Raw genomic sequence first — 13,068 nt, 5'->3', positions numbered from 1 at the left:
AGCATTCATGTGTGTGTCCTAACCAGCTTGTACACACTAGTCCTTTGTGGCTGCCTTGCTCCTGAGTGGTGAGTGCTGCTTGGTGGTGAGAGCCCATGGCAGGCTGAGCACAGTGAAGGCACGCTGCCCCTCAGTTAAGGAGGTGGTGCTGAGAGTCCATGGCATTATTGATGACTGTCCCTACATGGCACTCAGAACCCATGGCTCCACAGAAAAGCCACTGCAGCTCCTGTGGAGGAGGGAGCCCCTCCCAGGGTTCAGTCCTTGCTGTCCCCTATTTGTGATCTTCTCTGTAGGTGTTGGGTGGCCCTGTAAAACAGGTATTCTGCGGTGCCCAGGGCATATGTGTTCTCTGTAAGATTCTCCTACCCATTCTGTGGATGGGGAAGATGACAGTTACAGAGCAACGTCCCGGAACTGAGCTCTTCGGGGGACTTCAGTGTGGCCATCACCTTGTATCTGGGAAAGTGTGCAGGGCAGAGCCGCCGGCCTGCTTTCCCGTGGCTGAGATGCAGGGCTGGTGTGAACAGGGGTTGGGCAGCAGGCCCCACTCAGTCTATGGCCCCTGCATTTTCCTGTGTCTTGGTACTGTACTCCTAGCTGAGTCATTTGGACTCGGTACATGCACTGGCTCGAGGCTTCTCTGTAGCCTGTGGTAGGAACATTCCCCCACTTCTTGGCCCTGCTGACTCAGGATCTCCCTGCCAAACTTTCAGAGCAGCGCCTGTCAGGTGTTGAGCCTAGCTCTGGCCAGCTGCTGTTTCCTGTGGACTTCAGGGCCTGTAAGCAACAGCTGGAGGAATGCAGAATGTAGGGTGAGAGGTCAGCATGTCCTCCATGGACCCAGGACTAGGCAATGGCCACGATCGTGGTTGCATGCTTGCATGGAGTTGTGTTGACACTGCGGGAGTCCGTGTCCCACACCCATTCAACCAGGGGTGAGGAGGGCCAAGCTCTGGGGCCTGGGGATTCCTGTTTGGGACTTGTGACCATACAAAGGGAGATTCTTTCCTGCCACTGTGTCCCCACAGCCTGGATGCCCAGACAGTCTCACAGAGGCCAGAGACTGCGCTGCGCAGAACTTGGTGCTTATCTGTCCTGTGACTACCCTGGTTGATGTCCTCTCTGCCTCCAGAGGAAGGGCATAGAACTTACAGTATGCCCACTCTTCTTAGGGTGGCTGGCCCCTAGTCCCTTGCTGCCAGAGCTAGGGTGCCCAGCTTTCCATCTCTTCCAGACCTTTTCCCCGGGTGGCAGGAAAGCACTGGGTACAGAGAATGCCTTGGTGCTCTGTATTCAGGGTGGTGTGCTGGTGCCCTCTGGTGGCTATGAGAGGTCAATACAGTCTCATGGCTGCCTAGAATTTATTAGGGTCATTAGAGCAGTCATGATTGGGACAGAGTGGGCTGAGAGCCTGTTACCTGTTGGGCTTCCTTCCTGCATTCCTCATCTACTCTTGACAATGGCCATGATGATCTGCTGCACCATCTGCCCAGGACTTGGGAGCAGTAGGAGAAAGGACAAGGCCCAGCCATCCATCCACCCCACCCTACCCCAGGCACTCTGGCTCTCAGCAGGATTTGGCCAGCCAGACCAACCCAAGCCCTTTTCCTCTGCATCATGAGTTAGAGGTGATGGGCCGAGATGCTTGGGCACTGGAGGCAAGGACTGGGAGGTCCGGGCTAGGCAACATTGCACAGACTTGGGTGGGTCCAGGGTGGCACTGTCAACTGGCACAGAGCAGCCAGATGGTGAGGAGGGGCTGGTCACAGGTCTGTGCGGTGTAGGGTACGAAACGCCTGTTTTGAGGGCTCCCTCTGGTTATGGGAAGCTGAGAGTCAAGCTACCCCGGGGCGATGGTAGCTGGGCTTGTGTGTGGTGACAGTAGACCAGGACAGAAACAGAGCCCGTGTGATGGGGAAGGGAAGTAGGTCCCATTGGTGAGCCCTGGTGTGGGGAGGGGCTTTGAGTGCTCTGGTGTGAGTGTGGAGGTTCTTGGAACTTTTCTTGAACCAGGGAGGGTTGGAGGGGTGAGAATGGGTGTGGCAGAGAAGCGCCCTGAGGAAGAGAACTCAAGCCTCCAGGGTGGGAGGCACAGGGAGGGCAGGGCCGCAACCTCCCCTTCCCAGAGGCAGTGCAGCCTGAGCCTGCTGTGCCCACACCCTGACTCCACGTTACCTGAAGAATGGACAGCCCTCACTAGCCCAGCCTTCCTACCCTCTAGGTGTCTTTCCCCTTCATTTTCCCTCCTGTGTATGTGCGCGTGCTTCAATGTGTGGTCTGTGTATGGAAGGGGATTGTGGGTTGTACTCCTGCAGGTGCAAAGTTGACTTTGTAAGTCTCTGTCACTCTCCACCTCATTCACTAAGGCAGAGCCTTGCAGTCGAAGCCAGAGCTCATCAGTACAGCCTGGAGGATACCATCTCTGTCTTCAGAGTGCGAGAGGTACAGACCAGCTGACGTGAGCGCTGGGCATTTAAGTGCCAGCAAGCATGTTACTCATGGCCTCCTCTTCATCCCAACACCCTGAGCACTGACTTTATTGCTCCTCTGCAGGGCGTCCTGTTGTGTGAGGGCTTTTGTAGACCTTAAGCCAGAGCAGACCCTGTGTGGATTGAAATCCAGGTCCAGTCTCCCCGCCCTCAACAGGTGCTTGTTGCCTTTACGTGCTCCTGGAATCTCAGAGAGATGGCTGTGCTACAGTTCCAAGGTGCAGCCTGTTCACAGGGACCTGTATCCAGCAGGAAGGCAGAGGGGACAGGCCACTCACAGAGTCACTTTGCCAAACTGGGACCAATACTGACTGTGGTTGGGCCTAGTCAGCAGGCAGGGAGACTCAGGAAGGTGTGGTGGCAGCAGATGAGGGTGGCCAGAGGTCCCCAGGAGGGTAGGCGTCCCCATTAAGCATGGCGGCCTCTCTGGAGAGGTCTTTAGCCAAGTCCCAGGCTCCTGAGGATGGCCAGTGCCCTTCTCTGGAGCAAGTGCATGGAGGAGCTGCTGATCTGGCTGCGTGTGCTGCATGGGACAAGTCAGACACTTGGCTGGCCAGAGGCTCACACGTATGCAGCCCTCCCTCATAAACCAGGAGAGGGTGAGTGGCCAGCTGGCCAGCTCTGGCTAAAGCTGACACCCAGGGTGGGTTCGCAGCCAGGCCCAGCCCCAGCGCTGGCAGTGTGCTGAGCTCCGCTGGAAGAGCCGTAGCAGAGCGAAGAGTGCCCAGGAGCCTCTGGTTCTTGGCCCAGAAACTGAGCAAGGGGCAAAGCTGGTCATGGCCGGTCACCAGACTCTGGGGAAACATGGATTGAGACCATCCAGGACCCGGGAGAACCAGAAGTCAGTGTCCTGGCAGAATGACAAGGGGCGAGCGGGACAGACAGTGAGGGAGAGACAGAGGCATGCGTAGGAGAGGGGCTCCCAGCATGCCTGGCGGCCCCCAGTGGCGCTGCTAGCCTGGTGCTGGTCTCTGCTGCAGTCCGCCCTCCTGGCAGGGAAATGAAATGTTTGGAGTCACGGCCATGGCGGGGAGTGAAGACCTGGACATTTGGGGGTTCTGAGGAATGTTCTTGGCTTCTTCTGAGCCTTTTACATCTTGTCTTGTTTTCTGGGAAACAAATGGAAAAAGAGTGAAAAAATTCAAAGCCCATTCCTACACTTTTGGATGCTGGTGTATATAAACAGAGAGAACCTGACAGCTCTCAGGGGGAGCGAGTGGGGGAGGGAGGGTCTGTGGGGAGGCCGGTGCGTTCCCCTGGTTTTGGTCATGGCTCTGCAGCTGCAGCAGTTTGGCGGGGACCATTTCCTCCCTGGGCACTCGGGGAGATTTTCTACCCTGTGCACTGTGTAGAGCACAGCTGTGCCCTATGCCAGCCTCATCTGAGTGGCCATTTGTCACCTGGCCGTGAGGCGTCAGTGCGATGAAGAGCCTCTTGTTGGTACTTGGTGGCTTTTGGTTGTGGGGCTGAAGGTGGGAGGAAGCGGGAGTCTTTCTGGCCCTGTCTGGTGGCTCCACTTCCTGGCTGTCTCAGTGATTGTGTGGGGCCTTTGGGTCCTGTCCCATCTTGTCACCCATGTGTCTGACTTTTTGTGGTGTCTTTCCCTCCTCACTCACCCTGGGCCTCGGCTCTCAGGTTCCATTAGGGAACAGTGTGGTCCTCCTCCACTGTCCTCCACATTAAGCTGGCAGGTGCATGCTCCCTCCGAGTCCTGTGGCCAGAGCCAGTGTGTTCCCTGCTGCACACATCCTTACTGTGAAGTTTGCCTCTCCTGCCGGGCAAGGCCTTCCCTTCCAGCGGCCCCCCAGGGCCACCTCTGTGTCTGGCCTAAGGGTAGAGCACAAGGCCTGGTGCTTTGTCCTACCTTCCAGGGACCCGGCAACTGTGGACAGGCATTGTCTGAGGGCACAGGGGCTCAGGGAGCGAGGCCAGCTGTGGAGGAGCCTCCTCCCTGTCTCAACCAGAGCTGTTGTCCAGCTGTTCTGTAGTCGCAGGGGGGGGGGGCTGTGACTTTTCCAAATAGGTTACTAATGACCTTGGATGGTCAGGCAGAGGAGGGGGGCTTTCCTGCTATTTCTGGGTCATTGTGTCTTGTCTCCGAGTTGCTCTGGAGGCCATGGTGTGTGTGCGTGTGAGATGTGTGTGTAAGTGTGTCTGTGTGCCCGTCTCTATGTGTCTGTTTTGGCTCCCAGTCTTACTTCCATCTCCAGCTTCCTGTTGGAAAGTATCTTTAAGCCCAGCTCATCAACTGGGCCTGGTTCATTCAAGTGAACTGACCTTAGCTGGCTACATGTTGGTGCTAATAACTTCTGACATTCTGGAAGGGGAAGAAGCTAAAACAGCCAGAGTGTGTGCAGGTGACAACCCGAGTTCCATCCCCAGGAGCACATGCTGGAAGGAGAGACGGAGTCCTGCAAGCTGCCCTCTGCCCTCCACGAGAGCACTGTGACATGAGTACTCTCTCTCTCCACACATGAAATAAGAGGTAATGTGAAAAGTTGAAGATTTCCAGGGACTAGGGAGAGAGGGGGAGGAGACACAGGACATGTGGAGGCAGTGAAAATATGCTTCGTTACCTCAGTGGAAGACCTGTGTCACTGTGTGTGTTGAAACCCTGGAATGTGCAACAGCCAGTGTGAGTTCTGATGTGGGCCGTGAGCTGGGGGTCACAGTGGTCTGCCACGCTCTGCACAAATGCACTCCAGTGCATTTAATAAGGAAGGAGCTGAGCTGGAGAGATGGCTCAGCAGCTAACAGCACCACCAGCTGCTCTTCGGAGGACCCAGGTTCAGTTCGCGGCATCCACATGGTAATTCCAACTCCAGAGTGTCCAGCATAATCTCTGGTCTCTGTGGGCCCCAGGCACACATGTGCTGTACAAACATGCATGCAACGAATAGCCATACACATACAATAATAACGACTTTTAAAGATGAAAGAATCATGGGTAGCAGGAGAAGAGAACATTAAGGGCTCTGGGTGGGAAGGGAGGGAGAAGGGAAGGAAGGCAGAGCAGGACCATCCAGATGGCTCACTGGGTGACGACTCTTGTCCACGCGTCCTGAATCCTATCCCTAGATCCACAGAGCTAGAAAGAGCAGATTCTCAACTCTAACCCTGAGCTGTCCTCTGACTTCCGTGTATGTTGTGGCGTACACACACAGTCATTGGTTCTTTCTGGAGCTGGAGTCACTCACTGTAGGTGCTGGGACTTGAACTCTGGTCCTCTGAAAGCGCCCACCGCACATGTGTGAAGGGCCCTTTTCCTGCTGCTTGTTGCTTGTGTTCTCTGAGGATGGACTAGACTGCTTTGGTTTCTGCTGTCTCCAGGCTTCCCAGGCTGCTGCGCTTGTAGCTGAGCACGCAGTGGTGCTGATGTGAGGCTGGCCATGTACTGCCCAGCCAGCCAGGGCAGGCAGCGTTCTCAAGTGGCTCCTCAGTGCTCTGAGGCTGATTTTGAGGACAGACTGGGCATCTGCCTTGTGTACACACGCTACTACGGTGCAATGCGTTCCTTCTGTTGGGTATCACCATTGCACAATGAGATAAGTTCTCACCTCAGGGGTGGGAGCAGTGGTGAGGGCTCCTCCGAGGTGCCGGGAAAGGACTGTCTCCTGCTCAGGCTCAGGGCAGAGGCGGGAAGCTGAGCAGGCTGCCGCTACCACCAGTGGCGTGGTCCTGGAGAGCTGGGTTGCTGTGCAGTGAGGTTACACGCACAGCTCCTGTTCCCACAGTACCTCAGGACTAAATCAGAGGATCTCATAGCAAATGTGGCTCCACCTGTCACAACCAGCACTTAGGGAAGGGGCCCAGTCACGTGATAGAAACACTTCCCAGGCGAAAGGGTTCTTTCTGACACTTTTAGATGGTGCGCTGGCTGGCCTGTTTCTGAGAGAGTAGAAGGCACACGCATGCCACGGCATCTGCTCATGGGCACATTTACACAGACGTGGTTGTTGGATCTTCCTGGGGCGGTGCCCTGTGTTGGGACACCTGCCTGAGCTGTTTTTTTTCCGAATGCTTCTGGCCCAAGGATGCTCCATCCTGAAAACCTTCCCGGATGTGCTTCTTTGGGCCCTTCCCTTTGGCTGCACTACCCAGGTCCCTTCCCGTGGTTCCTTGCTTATCCCACCTTGCTCTCGTGAGGCCAGGCCTCCCGGGGCTTGCTCTGGAGGGCTGAGTGGGAGGGAGGGGGGCTCCTCCTTCTCCCACTAGTTTGTGGCAAGCTAGGGCGGGGTCCGGTGGGAATCAGTCTGGAATGTTGTAGCTGCCCCAGGCTGGCAGCACTCCTGAACAGAGATAACCACCCAGGAAGGTATGCAGGGTGACGGAAGCCAGGCTTGCTACAACAGCGGCTCTGCTGGGCCTCCCCGGGCCTGAGAGCCAAGGGCAAGCTGCAGCCTGGCTCTCAGGACGAGGCTGCGCCATTGCTGGCTTGGTTTTCCCTTTTAAAGACAATCAATGCTTAGTGACAGTGTCAGTGTTTCTGTTTACCGTTCAGACTGGGCACAGGGGGAGGTTTGAAGATTTATATTTACCTCTCAGTTCTATGGCACAGATTCCCTCACTGAGTCCAAGAGTCAGCCTTCTTCTGGAGGCTTTGGAGAAATTACACCCTGGCCTTGAGCGGCTTCCCAGGGTCCCATGTATGTTGATTTGTGGTCCCTTTGTCCACCCTCAAGCCCAGGGTCCAACACCTGGCTCTAAGCTCATCTCCCACCTCCTGCCCCGTTTACAGGAGCCTCACGGTTGCATCGGACACCCCCCGAGGGTAGTCTGTTCAGCAGCTTCACTTGTTGTAGCAGCCCAGCTGTGATGATGCAGGGACACGGTTATAAACCTTAGGGATGGGAGGCAAGCATCTTGGGGGCCAGCAACTCAGTAACTAAGCACTGGGAACTAGAACAAGGAGAGTAATTGTAGCCTCCCCTCGCAAGCCCAGAACATTTACATTTTTGGAGCCCTGTGCTCAGCTACCTGCCCATCCACAGTTTGGCTGGGGCCTCCTGCCTGCCAGAACTGTCCTTTGTGTCTGGCATGGGACCCAAGCATCCAGTGCAGGATGAAGGCTTGCTTGGTCAGAGCTGTCTTCAGGCCATTGCTGAGTGTCCCTTGCTGGACCCAGAGGCTGCTCCAGGGCCAGTGGGCTGCCCTTCACTGCTGGAGCAGCAGACAGGAGTCTAATGTGGGATGGGGTGGGGGTGGCAGCTGTGTAGGCTGTTTGCAGGACCCTCCTCCACCTCTGTGAATGCTCCAGCTCTGGGAGAGGTAACAGAACGCCGAGTTCCGTCCTGTGAAGTCTTGGCTGTAGCAGTTACTGTATGTGCTTCATAAAACCAGAGTGGCACTTCCTGCCCCCAGGGACCTCGGGGAACAAGGTTATGGGCCTTACATAAGGCTCTTGGTTACGTGGGAGAGGCAGAGCAGGGGCTCTGAGCCTGTAGACACATCTGGGTCACCCAGTGATAGGCTGGGACTGGCCTGCAGTGGAGAGGGGCTGCTGCTGGCTAACACTTTGCCCCGGCTGGGTCTAGGACTGTGGGTCAATGCTAGAGGGCTGCTGTGCTGTCAGCACACCTGGGGTGGCTAGGCCAGAGTCTGCCCTAGGTGGTGATGGGCACGCTCTGAGTCCATTTTCCTGTGGGCAGCGCGTGCACAGCTGTCTCCTTGACAGAGGCACAGGGAGGTTGGTCCTGCTCCTGTCACTCCATGTAGCAGACACTTCAGAGGGTCACTCAGCATATGGCTTTGGCTGCCACCCCAGGGAGAGCTGTGGTACATGTCAGATGCCAAGGCAGGCATGTGGCCCGAGAGCCGGAGTGCTGTGAAGGTTCTAGTGAGCCCTTGTGGGTCCCAACTTTTCCTAGGAGACTCAGCTCTTGGAGCTGGCCATGCTTCCCAGGTCCCCTGGTAACCAGGTGTGATGATGAGCCATGCTTCTGGCTGTCTTGGGCCTGGGTTACATAGGACCCTGGGGCTGTGGCTCCTGATTTGATCTGTAGATTTATTCTAGTGGTCCATCTAGGTCTTCTTGTTCTGTGCTCCTGCATCTAAGGTGAAGTGAAGGACCACAGAGGTTTGGGGGTCACCTTAGTCCCACTGGAGGTCAAGCCTGGTACCCAGGGGACCCATGCCCAGCTTCTAAGTAGCTGACAAAGCACCCATCCTTAGTGTGACATGCCTAAGGTTCAAGAGGCCACTTGGGCCTGCCAAGTGGGGGTTTCCGGTGTCCAGGACAGTGAGCCCCTCTCAGCTCTGACCTTCATGAGGGTAGAAGCAGTTGGCCTTGGCTTCAGGGAACCACAGTGGATGCTTGCACAGGTCCTGGGGCGGCTTTGGGACATTCTGAGGATGGTTTGGTGGCTGGCCAATCAGGTAGGCGATCTCTTCTGAGTATCCCTGGGTAGGTGTCCCATTGCTGTGCCTTGACTATAGTTCTGAGAGGTGGCTCTTGGTCCCTCCTGCTTTTGAGGGAGTAGGAAGGAAAAGGTATCCTAGGGCTCTGCCTCTCCTATCTGTGCTCGGAGGAAGCACGAACAAGTGGTATGGACCAATAGTTCCTAAGCCTGATGCTTAGTATCCCTCAGCGATGTCAGAGCCCTGGATTTAGGATGGGTTTGGAAAAGATCTGATCAAGTTCATAGTCTTGAGAGGGAGAAACAGGCCAGGATTACCCAAGGGATCTGTGTGAGGACAAGGTTCCCCCTTGGAGGGATGGGGATTAGTCATGGTAGAGAAGTGATGTGGCCTTGGAGGCAGAGGCTAGAATGATGTGGGGGAGGATGGGGGCTGGGGAGCTCCTGCCTGAGACTCTAGAGGAAGCATGGCCCCCTTGCCCAAGGCCCAGTTTGACTTCGTGATAGGCTGTAGGCTCCTTGACTGTTAGAGCTGAGAGAGAACAGAATCATTGTTTATGCTACTTGGTTAGAGATATTTTGAAAAAAGATTTACATTTTGTTGATATGAGCATTTTGCCTGCGTATATGTTTGTGCACCGAATGTCTGCCTGGCGCCTGTGGCGGGTAGAAGGTGTTGTGTTCCCTTGAACTAGAGTTACAGACCACATGGGTGCTAGGACCAAACGTGGGTCCTCGTAAGAGTAGCCAGTGCTCTTAAGCACAGAGGCGCCCCTGGCCACCATTGGGTGGTCCTTGGTGACAATGGCAGCAGGGACCACCTCTCTAACTCCGGGGTACCTTGAAGCTCCCACCTGACCCCAGGTGGATAAGTATCAACCTGTAGTCCAGGCTGGGCCCTAGGCTGCCTCAGCTCTGTCCACTGACGTTTGCCAGGCAACTTTGAGCCTGCATTTCCCTTCCAACCTGGCTGGACTGACTCTCCAGACCACACCTCACCTTCCACAGATGGCCACCGCTGACAGCAGCCGTATCTTGTCAGCAGCCGAGCAGCACTGCTAACCCCCAGTCACTGTCATCCCCAGAGCTGGCACAGATCCCCACTGTCTTCCTAAAGAGATCCGTTTCCCTGTCCCTGAGGCCAGACACCTGCCAGAGCGTTTGGCAGGGTGCTTAGGAAGGGAGCATGGTAGCTTCCTGGGGAAGGATGGGGGTGGGGACCACGTGGGCGCTCAGCCCCACCCAAGCAACACCCCCTGAGCTTAGTCAGCCTGGAGCGCTGAGCGGGCATGTCAGTGCTGCAGAGCAAGCTCACACAGGGGCTCCCAATTGTCCCGCTGCCTTGAGGGAAGGGGGGCCATCCAGGCTCAGGTGGAAGATTCCTAGGAGGGAACATTCCTGCAGAGGTAGGAAAGAGGCCAGTGTATCCCGCTCAGACCAGACTCCTGGAGTTGGGGGGGGGTCCCTGGGCTTGTCTCTCAGTCTGGCACAGGAAAGTGAGAGGCTGCCCACACCTCTGAGGGGGGTGTCTTTCTGGGCCTCCCAGGCTCAGGGCTCTTTCTGGAGCCCCCTGTGCCTGCAGCTCCTTGCCTTTCCTCTGGAGCTCTGGGTAGCTGACTCTAGTCCAGCTGGTTTGCATCAGCTCTTGGCTGAGACTAAGGGAGCAGTCCCGGCCTGTCTGGGTGACACCTGGCTATAGGAAGAGGGGATTATTAGCCTCATGAGCAGGCAGGGCCTCATAAATCCTGGCTCCTGACAGACAGCCCAAGGCTTCAGGCGGGCAGACAGGATCAGATGTAACTGTCCCCACAGGTCCACGAGTTGAGGCCCTGGCTGTCTCCCCTATCCAGTAGGTGTGGGCAAGCCTTTTGGGTGTCCTAGCCCATGCGCTGTACCTCCTGGTCTGGGAGGCTCTTCCTCTCAGGCCGCGGTGTGTGTGTGTGTGGTGTGTGGCATGTGTGTGTGTGTATATATGTGTGTGTGTGTGTGTGTATGTGTGTGTGTGTGTGGTGTGTGTGTGTGGTGTGTGTGTGTATATGTGTGTGTGTGTGGTGTGTGTGTGTGTGTGTGTGTGTGTGTGTGTGTGTGTGTTGGCGAGTCAGGGTGGTATCCTCTGGCTGAGCCCTCCTCTCTTCTCCTTTGGAATAGCTCTAGAAAGGCTGTATTGAGATGTCAAGAGCCAAGTTGTGAGGCCAGCAGGTCACCTACGGGCTTGGGTTTGAGTAGCCAAGGGCAGGCCGAGGCCTACACAGGAAGATCCTGTAGGCTATGAGTCCCTTGTTCAAGGTAGGAGGGCTAGTGACCCTGGGAGTCCAGTGGGGGCCACGTGGGCCTTCCCTCACCTTTGGAAGGGGACTGTGCCCTCTAGCTCAGCATGTCAGCTAGTTGGACCTTGCTGCTAGTTCTTGAGGCTGGCTGGGTACCAGTCCTTGGGCCAAACCTCAGCTGTGCGGAAGGCTTGGGCTTAGGCTCCATCCACCATCAGGGCCTTAAGCGAAGCAGCTTTGCTGGGCTGGAGGACTCTTGCATGCTGCCTGGTTTGGGGTGCCCAGTAGCTGTGGGGTATCGAGGAGCAGGGCAAGATGGGTGAGGCAGATTGCCTGTCCATCAGGCTACTCTCCCAGACTGTGACTCTCATTTTCTCTCGAGTCTCTTGGGCCATTGCAGGTTCCCCTGCTCTCTCTGGGCACTATTCTGGCCCCTGTCAGGTCCATCCTCCAGGTCCATCAGGCCTGGCCCCAGGTGCTTTAATGCTCACTAGTTGTAATCTCAGAACCTGGAAAAGGCAGCTGCCTGGGTGGGGGAGGGGCAGACGAAGCCACGGTCATAGGAACCACTGTGGCCAGGCTTGGATTCACCCTGCCTATGGCTGGGGGAGGGGTGCTAAGGAGGCTGTGTGGTAAAGTGGGGTGCCCAGGATGGAGCCACAGTACTGCTGCTGCAGAGAAAGGTTCCTGGGTTGTGGCCTGGTGGTGATGTCCAGCCTGGAGCCCAGTGCAGACTGGTGGCGTGTTGCCTGCCCCAGCAGTTGGTTCTTGGCGTCCATATCTATGCGAAGTGTGATATGGCACACTTCATACAGAGGGGAGGACCACTGTCTCCACATGGCTGCTTCTCCTCAGTGTCTGGCCTCTGCCCCACCCAACTCCCCTGAGCGGTCCTTGGTCGCTTACTCAGGGCTCTGTGTGGAAGTTGCCTTCACTCTGTGGGGCAGGAGGACGCATGGGGAAGGAGTCTCCTGTCCTTGTGGGCTGTTTGCAGAAGGCCCTTCTGGCCTACAACTACAAGCTGAAGCCAGCCTTGACAGGAGGAGAGCAAGGCTGGGCATCAGGGTCATCCATCCCTGGGGCAGGATCCCAAGCTGACCTGCCAGGGCCCATCTATCAACAGCTGCCATTGGGGGCTGAGGCATGTGTGGATATGACCAGCTCAGGCTCTGGGCTTGCACTGTTGTTAGTGTTTTGCTAAGAACTGCTTCTCCAGGGGGAGAAAGTTCCCTGCACATCACACCTCCTGCTGGTCCCTGTGGCCCTGTCATCTCCAATCTCCGTCCTGGATGATTAATGATGGCCAAGTGTGCCAAGCTTGCAGTCTGTCCCTGGAGTCTGCTCTGGCTGTTTGTCTGTGCTTTGTGCTTCCTGGAAACATGCTCTGGCCTCTGCAGTGGACCCTACAAAAGCCACATGGTTAGGGGGCTGTGCCGAGGTCTGGCAGGACTGAGTCTGTCGGGCACCTGCCACAGCCCTGGCTCTGCATGGTGGAGCTGCTGTGTGTGACAGTGCTGCATCCTTCCTCATCTGGGTCGCACCTGAGGTCCTGGGTGGACCCTCAGGTCCTGGCAGCCAACCAGACACGCCCACCGACGTACCCATTAGCCCCTCACACTGATGGATAAGCAGGTAAGACTGCGCCAGCCTTTTCAGGCTGAGCCCCAAGATGCCAAGGTATCTTAGTGACTCGGTACTCATTCGTGGAGTCTGTGTACTGAGGCCTGAACTGCAGAGGGGACCAGGCCCCATTTTCACGTTTGTATCAGAATCCGTGAAGCAGGAGGGCACGCCTAGTATGAAGATCATTTCCTTCTCTGTTTAAATTGAGGTGGACTTCACGCTATGAAAACCAGGCTTTGGAGGCGTGTTCCTGGTGCTCTGAGACCATCACTTATCCCTACAGTGTGTTTGTCACCTTGGTGGAGACGGTCTCGTCTGTCGTCGGGTCAT

At 56.3% G+C, this 13,068-nt stretch overlaps 1 protein-coding gene across 4 annotated transcripts in view; it reads left to right on the top strand.

Annotated features, from left to right (window-relative positions):
- Megf6 (multiple EGF like domains 6) overlaps positions 1–13,068 on the top strand; it is an 85,757-nt gene that overhangs the window by 23,376 nt on the left and 49,313 nt on the right. Inside the window, exon 1 of one of the 4 annotated variants that reach the window (XM_060378948.1) lies at positions 10,060–10,254. The exons of the other annotated variants lie outside the window; for them this stretch is intronic. The gene's annotated coding sequence lies outside the window, so the exon portion shown is untranslated. Of the gene's footprint in view, positions 1–10,059; positions 10,255–13,068 lie in introns of those variants that run through there. 4 annotated transcript variants of the gene reach the window in all.

Source organism: Meriones unguiculatus, chromosome 3 (genome assembly GCF_030254825.1).
Source record: "Meriones unguiculatus strain TT.TT164.6M chromosome 3, Bangor_MerUng_6.1, whole genome shotgun sequence".
Classification (NCBI taxonomy): Eukaryota; Metazoa; Chordata; class Mammalia; order Rodentia; family Muridae; genus Meriones; species Meriones unguiculatus.
The sequence above is the reverse complement of the archived record's forward strand: the minus strand, read 5'-3'. Positions and strand labels throughout refer to the sequence as shown.